At 40.9% G+C, this 21,693-nt stretch overlaps 1 protein-coding gene across 5 annotated transcripts in view; it reads left to right on the top strand.

Annotated features, from left to right (window-relative positions):
• The first annotated feature begins 14,084 nt into the window (after positions 1-14,084).
• The window catches only part of L3MBTL3 (L3MBTL histone methyl-lysine binding protein 3), a 120,045-nt gene continuing 112,436 nt past the window's right edge, over positions 14,085-21,693 (top strand). For 2 of the 5 annotated variants that reach the window (XM_068550770.1, XM_068550765.1), the window contains exons 1-2: positions 15,880-16,150; positions 17,696-17,769. The gene's annotated coding sequence lies outside the window, so the exon portion shown is untranslated. Of the gene's footprint in view, positions 14,161-15,196; positions 15,228-15,879; positions 16,151-17,695; positions 17,770-21,693 lie in introns of those variants that run through there. The other 3 variants (XM_068550766.1, XM_068550767.1, XM_068550768.1) reach the window with 3 other exon arrangements.

Below are 21,693 nucleotides of genomic sequence, written 5' to 3'. Positions count from 1 at the left end.
AACTTTTCTGATGAAATTGGTGGTGATACAGCAAATGCAATTTTTTGATGTTATAAAATGAGATGTGTTAGCCTTTAGAAGACATATATAACTCAATGGACCAATATTTCCCAAATGGCCAATGCATGATCTTAAAAAATCATGCAGGGGTAAAAGAAGTATTCAAAGTGCAAGGCAGACCAGTGGATTTTAATGTAACTGGGTATGAATAGCTCTTTGATAGTTTCAGATACTACATTGCAGTTAACCTTTAAAAAACTATTGTTGAGTTTTGGCGTAATAGCAAAGAAGAATAGCTACAATCATCTAAAAAGCCTTTTGAAATACTTCTGTTTTCTAACCTCTTAACTGTGTGAAACCATATTTTCTTCTTATACTTCAGCCAGAACAACGTATCACAATAGATTGAATGCAGAAGCAGATATGAGAATCCAGATGTCTTCTAGTAAGCCAGACATCCAAGAGATTTGCAAAAATATGCCACTCTTAACTTTTTATTTTGAAAAACCCAGCTATTTTTAATAAAAATATTATATTTATGTTAACATGTAATGGGTTCATTATTGCTGTGTTTTCACATGATGGAAGGGGCAAGAGAGCTCCCCAGAGTCTCATTTTTAAGGTCACTAATCTCATTCATGAGAGCTCTGCCCTCAGGACCTAATCACCTCCCTAAGGCCCCATCTCCTAATGCCATCACACTGGGGATTAGATATCAACATATAACTTTCAGGGGGACACTAACATGCCGTCTATAGCAACATATATTAAATATATATGTATATATATGTGTGTTCTTTATGTATTCTCCTTTTCTTATACAAAACGTCCTATGCTCACTGATCCCGCACCTTGCTTTCTGAACTTAACAACATGTCTTCAGAATCATCCCATTATCAGGACATATAGATATTCTTTTTATGGCTACATGTTATCTCCTTGTAAGAATTTGCCATAATTTTAAAACCTGGTCTTATATTGATGAATTTTTAGTTATTTTGTTCTTAGAGATGATGCCACAATGAATAACCTTGTACCTATGTCATGCCACACACATGTGGGAAGCTATGTAGGAGAGAGTAGAAATGCTGGCCAAATATTCAAGTGCATATGTAATTTTGATATATGTTACAAAACTTATAAGCTCATGCTTTTTTTTTTAACCAAAAAAAAGCAAGTAATCTTTAATAGTAATCTATTACAGCTTTATGAAAATAGACAACATCAATGTTATATGTATGTTGTGGTCAGGTGAGTATAGCAGAGTTGAATGGTATGTACTTACATACGTACATACATGTAATTTACACGTTTTGGAGCAAACATTGACTTTAAAAAATAAAAATTAAGAAAGCTATAAAATCTATTGTAATGTATAAGGAATATTGTTGATTGTCCATAAATGTTCTATATCATGGATGTAATTTTGGAGAAGTTGTAAGTTTTGGCATTTGTTTGGTCTATAGTTGAAATGATTTGTTCTTTTGCCGGAGGCCATGAAGCAGCTGGCACTGACTGCACCAATAAGCACAAGGTTCCAGCATTTGTAAATTCCAAGTTCACAGTGGCCGGTGAAGGAGATGGCGCTTGTCACTGCAGAAGCAAGATTTCAGAGCCTAGTGGAGATGAACTCCAGGCAAAGACTGTTGCAGAGAAGCAAGATAAGTTCTTGCCTAGACGTTGCAGGTAAGTGTGTATAGCTCATAGATTTGGGCTGGTAAGTGATATAATGAAGCATCTTTGTGTAGGAGGATTTTTTTTTTAATCTTAACATTTTCAAATAAATTTAAAGAAAGTCCTTCGTTACCTCCTCCCTGTCCCCAGATAAGCTTCACAATTTTTTTGGTACTCATTGATCTTTGGCTGATTATCTGGTGTCCCATATTCTCCCATTTTATCTTCGCATATCAACTTAAATGCCACCTCTTCCAGAAAACCTCACAAGGTTCCCTTAAACTCAACAAAATTATTTTCCTTCTTATTCCCAAAGCATCTTGTACTCTCTACGATATTTCTTTATTTTTGTACTTTTGCCACCAGTATTTCTCTAGAATATATTGTGATATATTATAATTGCCCATTTATTGATAACATCGCCACTATATTTTACATCCTAAGGAGAGTGATGATATGTGTTTTATTTAATGTGTTTTACTCCCAGAACCTAGTATATTACCTGGCATATAGTAGATACTCAATAAATATTTGTTGAATAAATAGAAGGACAAATTTAGCTGAAATATGGGCTCTTGATATCTGGAAATTTTAATTTAAAAGTCCCCAATATCCTAGCAACTACTTTAAACAGCCCTATTTTCACATCATTTGTTTTACTGTTTCATATAAAATTTCTAACAAAACAAATACACATAGTATTTCTGGTATAGATATACTATGGTTTGATGTAATTTAGAATGCTATTTTCTCCTCTGTTTTCTGTACCTTCCCTAGTGATACTAGTGCTATTTGCCTTACTGGCCATCAGTGGCACCTTGGGCCTAAGAGAAAAAAATGGATTCTCCAAAAAGTAATAGGATAAATCACATAAGAAAAGTACAGTCAATAAGCTGGTATAATATACACATTAATAGCCCAGTGAAAACATGCTTTAGATGATATTATTTAGTGTAAGATTATTTTTCTATATTTTGATCAAAACTGATTTATTTTCCTTGGTTTCTAAACTACCTTAGGTCAACCAAAGAAAGCAGAATCTCAAGATGTGGGGTAACATTATCATACTTTTAATTCTGAAAAGACTTCTTGTGTGTCTACTTACGTGAGCAAGGATCAAGTGAGGAGGAACTCATGAGAGGTTGGAGCTTCAGGAAGCTTCTTCCCCATGTTCCCTGCCACCTCCTCACTTTCCTATAAGGCAAGATCCTATTCATTTCCTTTGAGAAAACTTCTCTCATCCTTTCATTCCAGTTAGAATTCATTATTCCCTCTTCTATGCACTCTTTTACTATTTTCCCACATGTATTCATACTTTTTTGACTGATCTTGTATCTTCTGACAGAAAATGCGTTTCTTGGGGGTCCACCTTGGGTTTTCTCATGCTGTCTAGCATGATGACTCACGTATGATATTGTTCTAAAGATGTCAAATGCCTTAGTATCTCTGTAGTGGCTTGCCCTCATTGTCTATACAGACATGTGATGTAGAGAATGAGTGTATTCAGAAAAGGTGGAAAAAGCTAGACAAACTCTAAAAAACACAGAAAAGTTTCTGCAAGCACAAGAAGATTTAGATGAAGGAAATAAAAATCATTTCAAGAATACCATGAGTTAGTTTAAACACTGGCCATCGGCCTAGTTCAAAACTTGACATTAACATTTAGAAGTTTGTCATCTTGACCAATGACTTACATCTCTAAACCTTAGTTTATTCATCTGTAAAATGGGGATAATAAGAGTAGGTATCTGTGTTAGGTAGAATTATAAGCTGGCCCCCAAGTTTCCCCCCAGCTGGTGTGTGTTCTTTGTCTCATCACCTCTCCTTGACTGTGGGATGAATGTGTGGGATTTTACTCTAGTGATTAGATTATGTTATGTGACAAAAGAGAAGGGATTTTTCAGATGTAATTAAGGTTTTAATCATCTGACTTTGAGTTAATCAAAAGGGTGATTATCCTGGGTGGACCTGACTTAATCAGGTAAGCCTTTTAAAGGAGGGTCCAGGGCCTCCCTGAAGGGAGACATTCAAAGTGAGAGAGACATTCAGTGTTTGCTTCTTTAATCTTGCCAGGACTGAAGAAGCAAACTCTCCCGTTGTGAGAGGTCTGTGGATGTGGCAGAGAACTGCAGGGGCCTCTGGAGCTGACAATAGGCAGCCTCAGCAGACAATCAGCAAGAAAAAGGGACTTCAGTCCTACAACCACAAGGAGAAGAATTCTGCCAACAACCACATGAGCTCTGAAGAGGCCTCCAAACCTCACAGGAGACCTTAGCCCTGGCTGTCACCTTGACTGCAGCCTGTGAGACCCTGAGCTGAGGACCCAGTTTAGCTATGCCTGGAGCCCTGACCCATAGATACTGTGAGATCATAAATGTGTGTATTTGTCAGTAGCTAAGTGTGGTATACTTTGTTACACAGCAATAGAAACAAATATACTACCTTATGAGGCAGATCTTCAGGTTACCAACAACTGATTCTGGCTAAAAATTAGATTTTTTTAAAAAGCAGAATTTATTAGAACAAAATTTAGTATGTCGAAAAGTTGAAGGAAAAGCTAAGTGATCAGGCCTGGGGGAAAACAGGCACTGGGGCTACTCTGCGGATATCATTCAGGAATTTGGGGGAGTGCACTCTGAAATAACTTACCTACAGCCAGCTACTCTTGTCACTCGGCCCACGAATCAATAATCAACACTCCTGACAGAGTCTAAATGGCCTCATTTCCATCACCCACCCATTCCTTGATGTTAGGAAGCTGTGGACTTGACAGGTACCCGAGGCTACATGGAATGAGTCTGCAAGCCCCCTAAAGGGAAAGTTGGTGCTATCAATGAAAGAAGAGGAAAAGAATCTAGGGTAGTCACAAAAAAAGAAATCCACCTTGCTATCTCATAGCATTGCCAAGAAGACTGAGATAATATAAGGAAAGTGCCTTACACAGTTCTTGGCACACAGTAATCACTCAGTAAATTATTAGGCATAATTATTAAGCACCGGGGGACCTAAGTCTCATCTAGACAGTAAAACAGAGAACTCTGCTCCTGAAGATGAAAAGAGAAATCCCACCTTGATGAAGGAAAAATTTTCCTAGTACTCAAGAAAATAGTCTTAAGTGTCTGATGCTACCTGGATGATTTATAATTAAAGGGTTATCAGAAGATAGAAAGTTGTAGATTCCTAAGTGCTCTTTGTGCTGATTATTATTGCCACGTACTCAAAACCAAACCAGCTGTCAGATGGACTCCTCCAAACTCCAGTGGGTCAGGAAGGGAAACCAACTGTTAGTGGCTATACCTCTTTTCACAAAACTCTTAATGATCGGTTCACAGTTCAGACACTAAACATGCCAGACAGTGCCTAAGTCCATCCATCTATGTTTAAACCATGGCTTTAAATTTGAAATTTTAGAAAATTCATTCAAATGTGAGATGATAGCCCATTTATTGAGGATCATAAATGGAATCCAGAACAGCTGTAAGTACCTGGTACTGAGTGATGTAGTCGTGTTATAGAGGCAGGGCTCTCCTTTGATCTTCGTGTTAGAGTATGTTATTGGTCAGTATGCCCCTTTTGAGGAAGGCCTGTCTATGAGGTGGTGTCATTTTCGGCCTGAAACATCATTGATGGCTGAATTTAACTTCCATTTCATTCTGTTCTACTCCACAAGTATTTATTGAGCCTCCATTATGTGCAATGAACTGTATTAAGTGCTGTGATAGATTTAAAAAATGAATAGATAAGATAGAGCTCCTGACCTTAGGGCATTTTATTATCTCAGAAGAGAGACAAACGTTTAGGAGGACCAGATGTAATATAGAGCAGGATGTGACAAGTGCTAAAATAGGTAGAGACAGAAGAAAGCTTTAAATTTCAAGTGTAATGACCTGGAGTTTTTCACGGTAGAGGTAGAATTTGAGGCCTTCTCGATTATCTGCCCTTGTGGGACAGGTAGCACTTTATTATTTATCTGTTTGTTTGTTTGTATTCCAGGTGCCTAGCACAGTCCCTGGTACTTAATATATGTAACTTAAGATGAGTTAGGAAAAAATTTTAATTGAGGTAATATATACATAACATAAAATTGACCATTTTAACCATTTTTAAATGTACGGTTATGTGGCATTAAGTACATTTGCATTGTTGCCAAAAAACTGTCACCACTATCCATCTCCAAAACGTTTTTCATCTTACAAAACTGAAACTGTACCCATTAAATGACAACTCCCAATTTTCCCCTCCCATAGTCCCTGACAACCATCATTCTGCTTTCAGTCTCTGTGAATTTGATTCCTCTGGGTACCTCAGATAAGTGTAATCCTACAATATTTGTCCTTTTGTGACTGGCTGATTTCACTTAGCATAATGTCTTCAAGGTTCACCCATGTTATAGGATGTGTCAGAATTTCCTTCCTTTTATAAGGCTACATAATATTCCATTGCACGTATATACCACATTTTGTTTATTCATCTGTTGATGGCCATTTGTGCTGTTTCCACCTTTTGGCTATTGTGCATGTACAGCTATAAACATGGATGTACAAATATCTGTTTGAGAGAGTTAGAAATTTCGATAGGTCAAGTGGGGACAGAGAGTGGGCATCTCAAGCTTAGGAAATAGCATGAACAAAAGCAAAGACAGGTGACAATGTATTGGGTTTGCTTGGCGTGGGTTATGCATAGGTTTGTGGGGTGTACTGGCTGAAGATAGAAAGGCCAGTTTGTTCCACTGCTTGAAAGGCACGAAATACCAGACCAATGAGATAAATTTTTTCTAAAGTTCTGAGGAACTATTTAGGGATTTGGAGCAGGGGAGTAATATTACTAACTCTGGACTCGAGGAGAATGATTGTAATGGCAAGGATGTAGTTAGAAACATAGGGTAATAAGCCTGGCAGGAGACCAGGCTGGGCAGTGGCAGAGGAAATAGTAAAAGGCAGGGAGGGATTAGAGGAGAGATATTATAGAGGAACAATCAGTAGAATCTGGTGACCAACTGGATATGGGTGGCAGCAAGAGGAAGTTGTAGTTAAATCAGTGACTGAGGGCACTCAGTGACTGAGACATTATAAACTGAGATGGAGAATGCAGAAGAAAGAAGCCATTCATTAAGCTCATGTGTTAGGCACCTTACATGCATTATCTCCTTTAATCTTGATAATGGCCAGTACAGCAGATATTATTGGGCATGGGAGGAAACTCAGTTTAGGTAGATTAAGTTACTAATACCTAGTTAAGTAGTGGAAATGGGACCCCAACACAGGTCTAACCCCAAAGCTTTTTTTTGTTTTAAACCACCACATTATTCCGTTGTCTTCAAACACATAGAATATCCACGTGGATTTATATAGCTCAAGAAAGTGGAAATGTAAGTCTGAAGCTCTGTAGAATGCTCATGAACAAAAATATGGTCCAGGAGTTCTTTACACAAAGATGAGTTCAAATGATGCTGAGGGAGTACATGAGTTCCCTCAGGATAGAGTATAAAAACAGAAGGGAAGACCAGAACTTAACTCCAGAAGGACTCATATTTATCAGGTGGGAGGAGAAAGAGGGACTAGGTCCAAGGGACAAGAGAACAGCCAGAAAAGCGAATTGACAAAGAGGTTACGTGAGAAGAGAGTTTCAGAGAAGGGATTAGTCAACACTTGTCAAGTGCTTCTAGGAAGCACTTATATGGGAATTGGACTGTGGCCACTAGATTTGACATTTAGGAAGTCATTGGAGACTTTAAAAGAAGAAAGCATATTCAGTAATGTCTGTGGATTAAAGAATGAATCAGATGTATGGAAATTAAGAAAGTTGAGTGCAAACTACTTGTTCAAGAAGTTTGGCAGCAAAGGAAAGGAGAGATTATGAGACAGAATTTGAAGGGATGTAGAAGTGACAAAAGGTTTTCTTTTTTAAGACTGGGAAGATATGAGCATATTTGGGGGCTGTAAGAAAACCAGTGGAGAATAGCAAACTGTAAATATCGGGAGAATAATGAAAATTTATGGAGGAATAGAGAGAGGGTGTGATCAAGAGCACATTTAGAGAGACGGCCTGGGGAAGAAGTAGGGATATTTTTCCCTGGAGATGGGAGAGGAAAAGAGAGAGATTTAGAAGTTGAAGGGAAGAGTTGAAGGAGCTTACATTGGGATAGAAGAAACCTGGAGTGGAATCTGGCCTTGAGGTTTGTACACAGCTGGTTGGGCTGTAGAAGAGGAAGTCAACTAGAGTCAAAGAAATAGATCATCCAGCTTTACTGAGGGCTCCTCTGAGTTAGGATTACTTTAATCTGTAGTGAAGCCAATCAGAATAGTGACCAAAACTCAGTATCTCTTTTCAGTCCAATACATTTTCAGACTTTCCTGCAACTCCACAGAGACACCTGATTGGATTTGGGCATTTCCCAAATCTCCTTAAACTAGATTACTCTTGACTGATTTCATCAATGGTATACTGATTTTTACCCTTTCATTCTTCACTGTCTACAAATTCCAAGGGCATGCATACAGAAACCCCCAACACACTGACAGGAGGAAAGAACTACTTTCTTGGAGAGGTTTTCGTAGAAAAAGATTGGGAAATTACTGAGATGTGGTGAAATGTTTTAATACTGAATTTCAAAATTTTATTCCTTACAGTCTTCAAACCCATTGAGAAACCCCAGTTTAAAAACCTTTCTATTGATTCTAGTTCCTGAAATAGAACCAAGTGAAAGGCAGAGCTAGTATAATTTAAAGTAACAGATTGTCTTCTTCTCGAACGCTGACATTCCATTCGGCATTCTACATGAACAAAGTAATGTTCCAGATTTTTTTTTTTTATTGTACAGTTACACTTAACTGTATTTATGTGATGAATTTTATTCTAGATATAGGTATTAACGATTGGAACCATGCCTCAGTTACCTCCCTTATGAAAGATAACGTAGGAATGTTATAACAAATATTTAGTTAAAAAACTGAAAAGGGCTTTGAAAATATAAAAGTGTAATATAAATGCTAAATAAAGATAATATATTCTGAACAGCAGGCTCCTTTGAAATAGGGCCTATGAATTCCATTAGCACTCTCTGTTTACATGCTTTCAGGAACTTTTAGGAGGATGTTGTCCATGGGCACGCCTGTGACATGACACCTCTGGCCTAGTAACCAGCTGGGAAAGGGGCAAGTAAAAGAGTGGACCTAATAATTCACATAATAGTATTTCCTTAAGTCACTGAATAAATATTTATTGCATACTTAACTGTGTGTAGGTACAAGTCTGGGTGTTAGGAATATTGCAGGGAACAACTCAGGCAAAAACCCCCAACTCACAAGCTAACATTTATTGATTACTAACCACATGCCAAGGTTTAGTCTTGTATTACTCCATTAAATCCTAACAACCTCATGAGCTAGGTACTGTAAATATTCCCATTTTATAGACGTGGAATCTGAGGTAAGAGAGGTTCAGCAACTTGCCCAAGATCACACATTAGCAAGTGATGGTGTTGGGATCTGATCCTTACTGTCTGGCCTGCATGTTCCACTAATGGGCACAAGGTGATTGGGTACTGGGCTGACTAAACTGACTTTCTAACTTGGTCCCCTTTAAATCTGTAAGATTAAAAAGAAGAAGTCATACATAATGCTGTTGCTATGGGTCTTTTGTTTATCTACTCAATTCAAAAAACTGCTCAATTTTTCATAAGGGATGGGGAGCTATCATGGTGATACTAGTGAAGACAGAAATTCTAGCTATGTAAGTGGTTTTCATGATGTCCCAAAGTGGCCAGGCCTTTCCAAGACTAGAATGACATTTGGGGATAGGAGGTCATGTAGAGCCCAGGGCAGCTCTAGCACCTTTATCTTTATCTGGCTGGCTAACTTCTGCTCTGCTCTACCTTATGATTTCTACTTATGCATAGTTTCTAATGCCTAACAGCTAAGGTACCTGCACTCTACCTTTTTCCTCTCTGTGAATCATTTAGTTTTTGTAATGCCTATCAACTAATTTCATTTCAGTATTTCCGGTTCATATGGCCAAGCGTGAGAATAGACTGTTCCATTTCATCACTTTTATTCACATGGGGAAGCACTCCCTGCTGACTCATAGGCCACCCCTACTTGATTCAGTCCTTGGATTAAATGCCCACTTCTGGACCAGTCAGCTGTGGCCAGGAGGCCAGGTCAAATGGAAAGAACATTCTAGAACCAGGGTCTAAGTGTATCAGAGGCTACTGTCACAGACATGTTCTGAAGTCTGGCTTGTTCCTCTAATACTGTTTAGTTATAAGGCTTTTAAATTTAGGCTTTAAGTGAGTAAGTGTGTTATGGAAAATTATAAGCTCTTTTTCCTTTTAATTTAGAAGCCAGTTTATAGTCCCATATTATTCTGCTCTTTTGAATATGTCTGTCATATTTCTAACTTTACCTTTGCATCTAAACAAAATTATAATAAATATTCACATCTATCCAGAATTAATTTCCTCAAGACGTTGAGGATTTAAGATTTACATTATGATCCTTTCCTTACCTGATGAGTAACAGATCCTTTTTCTTTTACTCTCAGCATTTCAATTACATTTCACTATCACAAGCTCTCTGCTATGAATGTATACAGATGTGTCACAGTAAAGATTACCAGTATTCAAATTAGAGTACTATATGGACATTTTAGTGTTATCTAGAACACTAACAAGAAAATCAAACTCAGCTCTTATAAATAAATATCAATAATAAGAATCTTGGCCAAATCAATGGTAATGTCATTTTTATACTTGGAATAACATGGAGCACACAATTATATAGGCTAAAAAAATAAATAATGTGACTCACACTTAAAAGTAAGATAATACATTGAAAGAACGATTTCAAGTATTGTTCATTTAAGAAAATTTCTATGGAAAGATTCAATTTTACCTTAAGAATTGTGACCAATAGCACATGTTACAACATGGGAAACTGGGGTTAGGAAAGAAGTTTGTGGCTATGAAACAGATCAAAACTAACTAGCCATTAGGGAATGGAACGCATGACCTTCATCTCATTAGTACCGGGCCTAAACCAACTGAATGAGCTATAAACTGATAACATCCTGATACTTAGCAGATGGATGGATTTTTCACCCCTTACTTAAAATTCTTTCCTTGGTTCAGTATTATTTGTACTAAAATGTGGCAATGCTACTGTTATGTGGAAGGATGGAAAGGGACATGGCTTTCAAAGAGATCTCAGAAATCAATTGCTACTCTCTTTTCTTTGTGTAACTAGTGAGAGAATTCAAACCCTGAAACATGAGGTGACCTGCCTAATAGTTCCCAGTGGGTGGTGGCAGAACTGGATTACAATGAAAATCTCTTGGACTTCATTCCTGGTCACTTTCCGTTTATGAGGGGCTGGCTGGTGGAGGAGGTCGTCCTTGAGTTTTTCCAGGAAGGACTGTGTCCTGTCAATGCAGAACAAGCTTCGTGTTAGGAAAAGGGAATGTAGGTTTCTAAATTGAATTCACACAGAGTAGAGGTTACAGGATGGAGTATAGTGAGAAAGGTTTTGAATGACCTTCATCTGGGAGGTGATGAGAAGCCTCAAAAAGTGAGTACAGTGATTTAAAACATTTTCCATGTAAAATGGCTTAAGCTTCAGATTATTTAGAAATGGAATAGCCTGAAGTCATGGGGGCAGGGCACAAGTTTGGGTATAAATAAATAAATATAAAGAAAAGTAAAGGAGTGGCTAATACTTTAGTTTGGGACATCAGGGCAGTTACAGACCTGGTCTGAGTATGGATTAGGTATGTACGTGTGCTAGGGTAGAGCAGGGTGGGATGGGAAGTGGGGAGAGTGGTGGAGAGTGATGCGATTAAGGGATGCTGGAAAGAAGAGATTCATCGTGAATTACTAACCAGTGACTGAATGGTGGAAGTGTGAAGGAACAACAAAAAGCTTCTACTATTATACTACCATTTAGGGAACAGATGGAGAAAGGTTCTGTAAATACCACCAATTTATATAAAGAATAATGCAGTGTTATTTAGATTCTAATATCATATTCTGCCCCTGTCTCAGGTGGTAACACCGATGGATTCTTTGTAGAAAAATCTGGTAGCATTACCCTTACATATGAGTACCTTCAAAATATTTCCCATCCGGAACCACATCTTGGGAACAATTTAGATTAAATCTTTGAGATTTTACTGATGATCTCTGGGGGAGAAAGACAACGTATTGTAGAGAGCCTCAACTCGTCCTTATTTTTGTTAGTGAATCTCGACATGTGCATAGGTCTCAGGCAAGCCTTGCTCTCCAAACCCTTGGACCTTTACTCAGGCTTTCTCTGATTGGATCACCTTCCCAGAGAAAAAAGTAGAACCACATACCCTGGACACTTGTCCTTCACGAATCAGCTTAGTTATCACCTTTTCTGGAAAGCCTTTCCTATTGCCATAGATGCTCCTCAGTTATAATTGTTCTGCATACCCCTAGTACAACATCTTCCACGCTGTAAAGCGATGCCCAGTGCACTAGACTGTCCCCTTTGCCAGACTGAATTCCTTGTTGCCTAGTTTTGATCATCTGTTTATCCCCAACACCTTGTAGCATGATTAGCACAAGGTAGGCCTTGCATATAAGTTTATGGACTGTGGAAATCTCTGAAAATATATGTGAAGTAGAAACATCATCCAGAAATTATCTAGAGAGAACAAATCTAAAAGGGATTTTTAGAAAGAGGAATCTAAAATTAATTTTAGTTTCTTTTGGGGTAAGGTCTTAGTTTTGCACATAGCCCCCTGGCTTTGCTTCCTTTCTCCTCCTGTAGTCTCTCTCCCTTTGGCCATTTCACTGCTTATTCAAGGGCTAGGGAGAAAAGGAGAGAAGCTGAAATTCAGATCAGTTAATTAGGCTGTTTGGGAGCAACTCAGAAAAAGGTTGGATGTGGTGGGTGAAATCAATGATATTATCTATAGTTCTCACTAACCCAGCCTTCCCCACTTCACATCCCTAAACCAACTGTTTCCCAAAATATGAAGCATATTTTATGAACTCATTTCAGCTTCACAGAGTTTGTTCCTTTGTTTTGAGTACATGTCAAGCCATATATCCTGGTTTTTGGTTTGGAGAATTTGGTCACTATACCAACAGAAGACATTTTCGGGTAGTCTGCTTCTCTAGGGTAATTTCATGGTCCTAAGGAAAGAATTTAACAGTTTATTTTCTGAAACTGGTTCAAGGAACATTCTTTAAGTGAAAAAATTCAATCGAGAATATTATTACTTACATTTTGGAGAAGGATTTTTAATACAGAATTTCCATCTGTGATATATTTAAATTCTAGGCCTCAGGCAGCAATTTTGGAAAAGGGCCTCCTTTACCCTTTATTAGATGCAAACTAAATAGTCCATTCTGAGGGGTGGGGGCATTACTTTATCTCCCCACCCCAGCAAAATGTAAGACCTGCTTCCACCATTCCTGAAGTGCTACATTTTTTCTCGCGAAGCAAACTCTGTTATTGACATAGAGGTGTTTATCACAATTTCAATTTCTTGAATTATTTTCTAAGTACTTGTATCTAGTAGAAAAGGAGAATGGTGAGCGGCCCAAAAGGAGGCCTGTAGTCAATAAGTGGAAAGCTGTCAATACCGAAATACAATACCCTCCCTTGATCTAGTTTTGATGCCTTAGCAAAGACAGGTTTTGCTATTTAGGACCGCTCAGCCATCTTGACTGAATACATTCAGAGGGTCGTCCTCGACCTGCTTATTGCCAGAGGACAGAGGACTTTAACACTGATTTCTAAGTTGACATACGTATCCCAACATATTTCACAACAGAGGCCTAACACGTTTACGCTGTCAATAAAGACCAACACTTAAGAAACGCAAAGCACGTGCACACTTCACATGCACGCTTTATAATGTATTCTTCCAGTCCTAAAAGCGGGGGAGGGTCTAGGGCGTAAAAACTTAAAACTTTATTTCTTATTTTTCATGACCTGTAGCATGCATTTAGCCTTTGGGTTGTGTTCGTATAAGACTAAGCCCCACTCTTTAATGGCTGAAAGCATACGTTTAACAGTATATGGTGTATTAGCTGCTCTGAGAAATGCCTTTTTAAAAAAGTAAAGTGAAAAATAGACAAATTTATAACCTTAGCAGTCTTTCATATTTGTTTTGATTGTTCTTGAACCAGCCCTGAGCCGGTGACAAGGGTATTGAAAAGATGCACCTGAAACAGTGTCTGCGGGCTGCTGCATTTGCCAACCCGCTTTAATGCTGCTTTCCAGCGGCGAAGGCGCAGCAGCATTAACAGGGAAGCCAGAGCGAGCTTCCCCGGCAGTGGCGGCGGCGGCGGCGGCGGCGGCGGCGGTGGCGGCGGCGGCGGCGGCGGCACCGGCACCAGCGCAGTTTCCCCTCTCCCCAGCCCTGACTCTACGCGCACATGCGCAGTGCGCCCGCAGCCCTGGACCATTTGTCAGGACTACTCGTGAGACGGAGAAAAAAAAAAGAGAAAATTTGGGGGTAAGAAGCGGTTGATCGGATCTAATCTCTTATTATTCTGAAGATTTGTCCGTGCAAAAGCCATTCATTTATTTTTCTGGGTGAGGATGAAAGTTAAGAGACCTATAGAGAGAAGGAAGCGCACCCTCGTCTTGTGAAACAGATCAGGGGAGGGGAAAGGACAGAAGGGGTTTCTCCCCCACTTCTCTGCGCCTCTGGGAAAGAGAAGAAAACTTAATCCTGGGGAAAAAAGTGGGCAAGTGACTCGGAAACGGCTGGAGGGGGAGTCTCTGGGCATCTCACTCTGAAGTAGTGAGTGCGAGTGTGAAAGAGGAACAAAAGAGAGAGAAAAGAGAAAGGAAAAAATGGGGGGAGGAGAGACTTGTATTTTTTTCTTTGCGCGCACACGGGGAAGGGTGTGGGGGACCGTGCGGAAAGGAGCCGGGGCGAGGCGGCCGCGTCGGGCTCTCGCCCGCGCGCAGGCGGCCAGATGCGTGTGTGCCCCCTCCCCCGCGCCCCCCGAGCTTGTCACTTTGGTCGCTTTCATGACACCGGGCGCGGGGTGGGGAGCGCGGCGGCGCCGGGCTCCGCCGGGGTGCGTGCCCGAGTGGGCGCCGCGGAGCCGCAGCCCGGGCGGCGAGCGCGGCGGCCGAGGCTGGGGGCGCCGGCGGGGGCGGCCGGGGCCGCGGATCGGTGCGGCGAGAGGCGCGAGCCCCGCGCGCCGCCCCTGCGGCCCCCTCCGCCCGTGTGGCCTTTGTGCCGGGCGCGCACCGGAGAGCGAGCGAGCGAGCGCGAGAAGTACAAGTACGGGAGACCGAGGCAGTGGGAAAAGAGGCCGGGCCACTTTCTCCCCGCTCGGGCTGCGGAGAATGGACTGGTTGAATGTGCAGGCGCGTCTCCCCGGCGTGTGCTCTGTGTGTGTGTGTGTGTGTGTGTGTGTGTGTGCGCGCGCGGCGGAAAGGCCTCCCCGACTCCCACCGCGCACACGCACACTCACACGCACGCACACACTCACGGACCCGCGGCGGGCTCGGCGGCCGAGAGTTTGCGTTTTCTTCCTCGCCGCCTCCCCCTTCCCGACCGACTGTGTGAGAATTTCATATAGATCAGCTCCAATTTCCGCCATTTTGGGAAAGTTGCACAAAAATAAACCCTCCGGTTTATTTCTGCCCGAGGCAGGAAAGTGCTTCGGGAAGCGAGGCGGCGCGGGCCCGCGGCGGCCGTCCGCGCGGGGGAGGGCGCAGGGCGCGGGCTCGCGGGCCGGGCCGGGAGCCCGCGCCGTCGCTGCATTCGCCCCGCGCCGTGCCGCGCCGGCCCGGGTGCGGGCGCGGGCGTGTGTCGGGAGGCGGCGGCCGCCGCGGCGGTAGCGGCGGGCGGCGGCGGCCGCCGCGCCGGGGAGGCGGGCGGGGGTTGGGGGGGTGGAGGCGCGGGGCTGCTTTTCCTGCAACTTGTTTACGCCGTGCTTATACTGGGGAGGCAAAGAGGGGTCCGAGGCGGGGCCGCCGCCCGCCTCGCGCCGCGTGCGTGTGCCGTTCCGGGATAATGGGTTTTGCACACTAGCGTCCTGGGCCCGGCGGGCCGTCCTCGCGCCGCGGCGGCCCGGCGGGGGGAAGTAGAGGCCGGCGGGGGTGGGGATCGGGAAGCGCAGGAGCCGAGGCATCCGCCGCGCGCCCCGCGAGCTGGTGGGGCGGGGGGGGGGAGGAGCGGGAGGAAAACTTGTGAGCCCTGGAAGCGGGGGAGGGGGGCGCAACTTCTGTGCTGGTGGTAAAACTTTAATTACCTTGAAAGAAAAAGGCCCTCCAGTCTCCCCCACCCTTTCTGGTCAAAGCCCGGCCCAAGCGCGACCGTGAGAGAAAGTTTAAAAGCGGGCACTTTCCTCCCCGCCTTCCCCGCGGAGGGGTGGGGGTATCTGTTTGTCCGTCTGCGCTCGGAGAGAGGTGGGGGTAACGAGCCACCCTCCCGGGTCGCGAAGATCGTGGCTCTTACCCCACCCTTCCACGGGGAGACGAAGGTAAACGTCGCTTCGGTTTCCCTCCTACCTCCCCCCTCCCCGCTTCCTTTTCCTCCCCCTCCCTGCCGATTTTTTGAGGGGACCCAAAAAACGGAGTCTCTTTCCTTATGCAACTTCCTCGGGCGCTGTGAGCACGGCCCTTCCCCCTCCCTGCATCCCTCGGCCCGCTCCTCTACCACCTCGGGTCTACCGCCAGAAAAATGCGTTAGAGATCCTTCAGAGTGCACCGAAACAAAAATAGATTTTTGATTGTTCTGAGTTTAAGTTCAGGGAAACTGAGATGAGAAATAAGAATGGGGCGGGGGGGAGCGGCTGGAGCGAGTGCGTCGAATATTAATTTTGATTTTCCTAGAGGGTTGTTTGTAATAGCTTTATTGGTTTGGGGAGCCCGAGAGTCTCTGTACTGGCTAGCTCGGTCGCGTGGATTTTTGCGCAAGTTTTTAGAAAAACACTGACTCGAGTAGAGCATTTCTCCGGAAAGTTTCAAGTGCAGCAAAATAGCGAACGTACAAAACTGGCCAAGGGGAGACCTCTAGTGGTTAAACGCATCTTTAAGTTCGGAAGGCCGAGAGCAAACTTTGGCCTTTACTTTTAGCTACGTAGTCCGTTCAGACGTGGAAGTAATTAGACGACCCGAGCGAGCAGCCAGATGTTGTGTGAGAGGATGCTGAGCAGAAATAGAAAGTTTAGTACATTGGAGAGCAAATGAGATCTGAGGACCCAGACTCTACAGCTTCCACTCTTCATTACTTCTATGGGAAAAAACACTTCGCTTTTATTCTGGGGTCTGAGATTGGTCACTCTCTGGATTAGAAGCAATTGTTTTCTATATTTATCGTTGTCTACACATTAGATCAACTTTTAATCAGGAGTCACAGCGGATAATTTCATTTGAACGTTAATAAAAATGCAAAGTGCAATTTGTGTTTAAAACTTCGAAAAAATGAGAAAGACCTTTGGTTGAAATTTGCCTTTTATGTGAGCTGATCATTTTATTCTCTAATAAATATAATTTAAGTCTGGTATTTAGTTTCTTAAACATACAGTTATATATAGTCATAAAATAAATGGCCCCTTTTAGTGCTAAGAGTGTAATTTTGTTTCACTGCAAAAGACATTATTTCTGAATGCTTTGTATAATTTATGATTTAAACGCTTAAATATTTGATATATGGACAAAACTTGCTTACATAGTATCTATTCTTTTGCCAGTGTGTGTTCTGCATAGTAACTTTAGTTTTAAGAAAAGCAATGAGAGAAATGAAAGTTGAATCAAATGACCCTTGTAACTTTCATCTGCTTGTCATACAATGGGAGAGACTTTAATGGGAGAATTTAGGGGAGGGCAATGATATAAATGATAAAATCTAGTTCATCTCATCCAGAACTAGTTTTTTTTTTTTTTTAACATACCAAGTGGTAATGTACGAAATTATGCAATAAATCAGCAATTCAAAATTTATGCATATTAATTGCGGGTTTCAAGGCTTTTTTTTTTATGACAATATTTTGATTTTATTTGTCCTCCCTTTAAATCAATGCTAGACCTCCGGAAGAAGTCTTGAGGGTGGACGACAGTCTTAAAGACCATCAGACAATTATTTCTTCACTGCAACTAGGTAAGAGTTGCATGTTGAAACAAATTCCTTGATATACTTGCAAATGTTAAAAGCTGCATTTGGGGATGAGGGAGGAGAGTGTGGAACAAGGTTGGCAGAAAAACATCATTTTGTGAGGGCCACTTTGAATGCGTGAAAGTCTTAACACTGAGTGTGATTGAGGCTCCAATTAAAACAGGAAAAGTTAAGAGATTGTTCTGGATAACCTTTGGACTGGCTTTTTGCTAGATTCTTAATTCACACTCCAATAGCACCTGTTTTCTACTGAAAATAAATAGCTTTATTCTTTGGAATTGAGAAAGTGGGAAAACTAGAACAAAGCGATTGTGAATTAATATAACTGTTGTATAAGTACACAGTGATATGGCAGGTTCTGAAACTTGGTAAAATTTTGTAGGTGAAATTCACAACAAGATCTTTGGGGATATTTAAGTAACTTATATTCTGTGACTCAAGTCCAACGGTGGGCTGACTTGTGCCAAATATTGAATCATAGGTTATAGTGAGTTTCCAGTGTGTTATCATAAACTTGTCAACTTTTAAGCATATCACCACAGGGAATACAGCTGTTGTCCAGTAGAGATCCCTTTGGTAATTTTGGAGGGTGCTGGTTTGTCTCCAATAATCCAGGGCCTACTTTCAGGACAAAGGTCATTCTCAGGCAAAGGGGGGCCCTCTCTGGCTAGAGCATCAAAGTACATTTGTGCTACTGTAGTGCTTTCTACTATGTATACCTTTTTTCTTTTGATCTTTCCCTTTCTTTTTCTGCCTTTCATTTTCCTTCTCTGTCTTGAGTATTAAAGGAGTTGCTAATTCTTGTTTGGCAAAAACAAAAGAAAACAAAATAAATTAGCAGGACTAATAATCCCTATTGAGCCACCTTATAACCAGGGTAGATGTGGTCTCGATGTCATTACTGAGTAAATACCAATATAAAAATGATTGTTAAAAGGGAATTTATTGTCATTTTCTGCTTGTGGATCATCTTGAGTAGTATAATTAGCAAAATAAATAGATGTCCACGTAGGTGATGCAGCAGAGACAAGGGGGCAAGAACGGCTCCAAGAAGATCGCCCAGGCAGAAGTTGAGTTCAGGCAGAGTGAAATGTGTTTCCTAGGATGGTGAGTTTCATGTTTAGATGTGCTGAGTGGAAGACAGTGATTATTTTTCTTCATTTGGGGAATCATCGTGAGTGTAGATAGAGTACTAGAATAGGAATCAGAAGACAATTTAGCCACTAAATGTACCACTTTGTGTAAGTCGCTTTAACTCTTTCAGCCTAGATTTCCCCATCTGGAAAAGTGGAGCAACAATGCTTGCCTTGGTTTCTTTGTTGAAGGGATCAAATAAAATAAGGTTTTGAGCACTATGAAGAGCTATTCAAATGTTTGAAATGGTTGTCATATTACCGTTTCACCTTAGCCAGGTTTTGTGAAAAGGGCAGGAGGTAGGTTTTTAAGAGCTGAACAGAGTGATTTAATTCCTGGCTAAAATTATTAGATTAGTTTTTGGTCTATATATTATATGGACTTGTCACAATACTTCTGGGGGATATTTCTTTTCTTTAGGAAAATGGTAGTTTCTCTTTTACAGCTTTGGCTCCTTGAGAGAAGGGACCATGTTTTTAACATGGTGTTGAATACAAATTGAGATTTATTTATCCCAAACTAGTCATTTGCTACATAGGAGTAGATGAAATAAATACTTTTAAATATAAAATGATTCCAAATTGTGGAAATGGTAGGGTGATGAAAGTAGAAGGGTTGGTGTGAGGGGAATTCATGTGCTGTAATTAATAGTTTAGTTGTGTGAATCTGCTGGGAAATGAGGATGAGAAAATAGGTAGCTGGAGTAGTAAGAATTTAAACTCTCGGGGCCAGAAAATGGGTCCTGCAAATGACTGTGGATTTAGGGGAAGCTACCTGTAGGGCTTTTTCCCCCCCCTATGTTTTCTAGACCTCTTTGCTGCTTTATTCTAATTCTAATCAACTGTTATCTACATAGAAAAAAGAAAACCACAAGTACTATCTGTCATTGTTTTCCATTTGATGATACTGAACTTGACAAACTCTGACAAGTTTTAGTTTAGTTTATCTCACTTCTCTTGTAAATTATCCAATCAATATGCTAAGAACCCAAAAACCCCATAGTGAAGGAAAGAAGAAATATATGTCCTGTTTAATTCGTCCCTGAGTAATCGAAGGTTGGTTCTTGAAAAATTCCACTGGTTTGTTTTGTTTGGTAGTTTATTTCTAAGAAATACATGTATCAACAAAGGCTATTTATAATAGGATGGGAAACTTACAAAAGAAGTTACTTTATGTGGTGTGGACAAGGGTACCCTTGGGGTCCCAAGGTTGGGTAACCTGAGTAATCTCTCTAGCGATGTTTCTACTAGTTAACTCATTTTTATTGAGCTCTTACTGTGCTGAACACTGAAAGACTAGGTCTTTGCCCTTGATGAGTTCCCTACACGCTTACCCCAGGAGTTTGATTTATGAAGTCGAATTGAAAAAAGCCTTTAAGAAGTCCTTTTGTAGGAGACAGGGTGGTTTGAAGGAAAGAACAAGGACTTTCGAGAGGAACTTGTATAAAGTTGGGTGATCCTGGATGTGGCTCCAGTTTCTTACTCAGAAGTGGACTTATAGTTAATGACTTGGGTAGTGATTAGAAGAATTACATATGTATTATAGTAAAAACCTTTTTATTATTATTTACTATTCTTTCTGTAAGTCAGTGTTTTATGTCAGTCCACAAATATTTATTGAGTATCTATTTTGTGTATGTCTCCTTTGGGAAGTGCTTCATATAATCAATACTTAGAATAGGGTGAAATGAATGAATTTGTTGAGGCTACAGAGAAAGCAACAGTCTTTGGCCTCAGTGTGTTCATAATCTAGTTGAGGAGATAATCTATACACATACAATGGTAATTACCAAAACAAAGCCATGGTTCAGTGCTAGTGAAAGGTAGATAGAGGTGAATACAGTTAAGTACTATGGTGGTACTACTGGATGTGTTTCCTAAGGTAGGGACCTGGAAGGTAGGGTGCCCTCTGCAAATCACTGTGAAGTGTTGATACAGTCAATGTAATTGTGTATTGAGTGCCTTCTGAATGTCAAGCATTAAGCTAGATATTTTATATTCATTCATTGATTCGCTCATTCATTCATCTAACAAAAACTTACCGAGTGCCTTCTGTATGCCCAGGTACTGTTCTAGACACTGAATATTATCCCTAATACTTTCACTAACCTTGAGCATTTGGTATTATTAATTCTCTTTTAGAGCAAACTGGTGCTCAGAGATACTTAGTAACTTGTCTTAGTTCATATCATGCACTTTGAAAGGGGTGGGACCAGGGAAAATGACACTGGCTTTTGTTTTGTTATGTCTTTAACTTTCTAATTTTCCAAATAGTAATTCTTAGAATAGTTCTAAGAAAACACATTTCCAGATTAATGTATTTGCTCTTACACGTTGGTTCGCTAAGATGAGCAATAGCGAACAGGTGTAAGAAAAAATTACGGGAAGAAAACACTGTCTCTTCACTTTCCTCTTTTTTGTTCCTTTTTTTAAAAGTTGGGGAAAGACTGAGTTATACTGAAAAGAACACCTTGGTCTAGTTCATGGCCTTGAAATGATCACTAACTGTTAATAAAACATTACTCAGATTAGTTTTGGGAATTACTGGGCTTATATATAAAAAGATTTCACTTGTTCTGTATAGGAAGAGACCTGATAAGGCAGTAGGGTGTGTTGTCAAAAAGTGTAAATCAATCAATCATCAATCAAAAGATTGGGACCTAAATTTACCATTTTGTGAGCTCAAAACATGATGGAATTTATTCTGATTATAAAAGAAGAAAATTAAAATGAGGGATAGAGATAATGGTGGTGAGAAGCTGGGGGTAGGGAGGAA

This window comes from Eschrichtius robustus, chromosome 9, assembly GCF_028021215.1.
Source record: "Eschrichtius robustus isolate mEscRob2 chromosome 9, mEscRob2.pri, whole genome shotgun sequence".
Classification (NCBI taxonomy): Eukaryota; Metazoa; Chordata; class Mammalia; order Artiodactyla; family Eschrichtiidae; genus Eschrichtius; species Eschrichtius robustus.
This window is presented reverse-complemented; position numbering and strand designations above follow the sequence as displayed.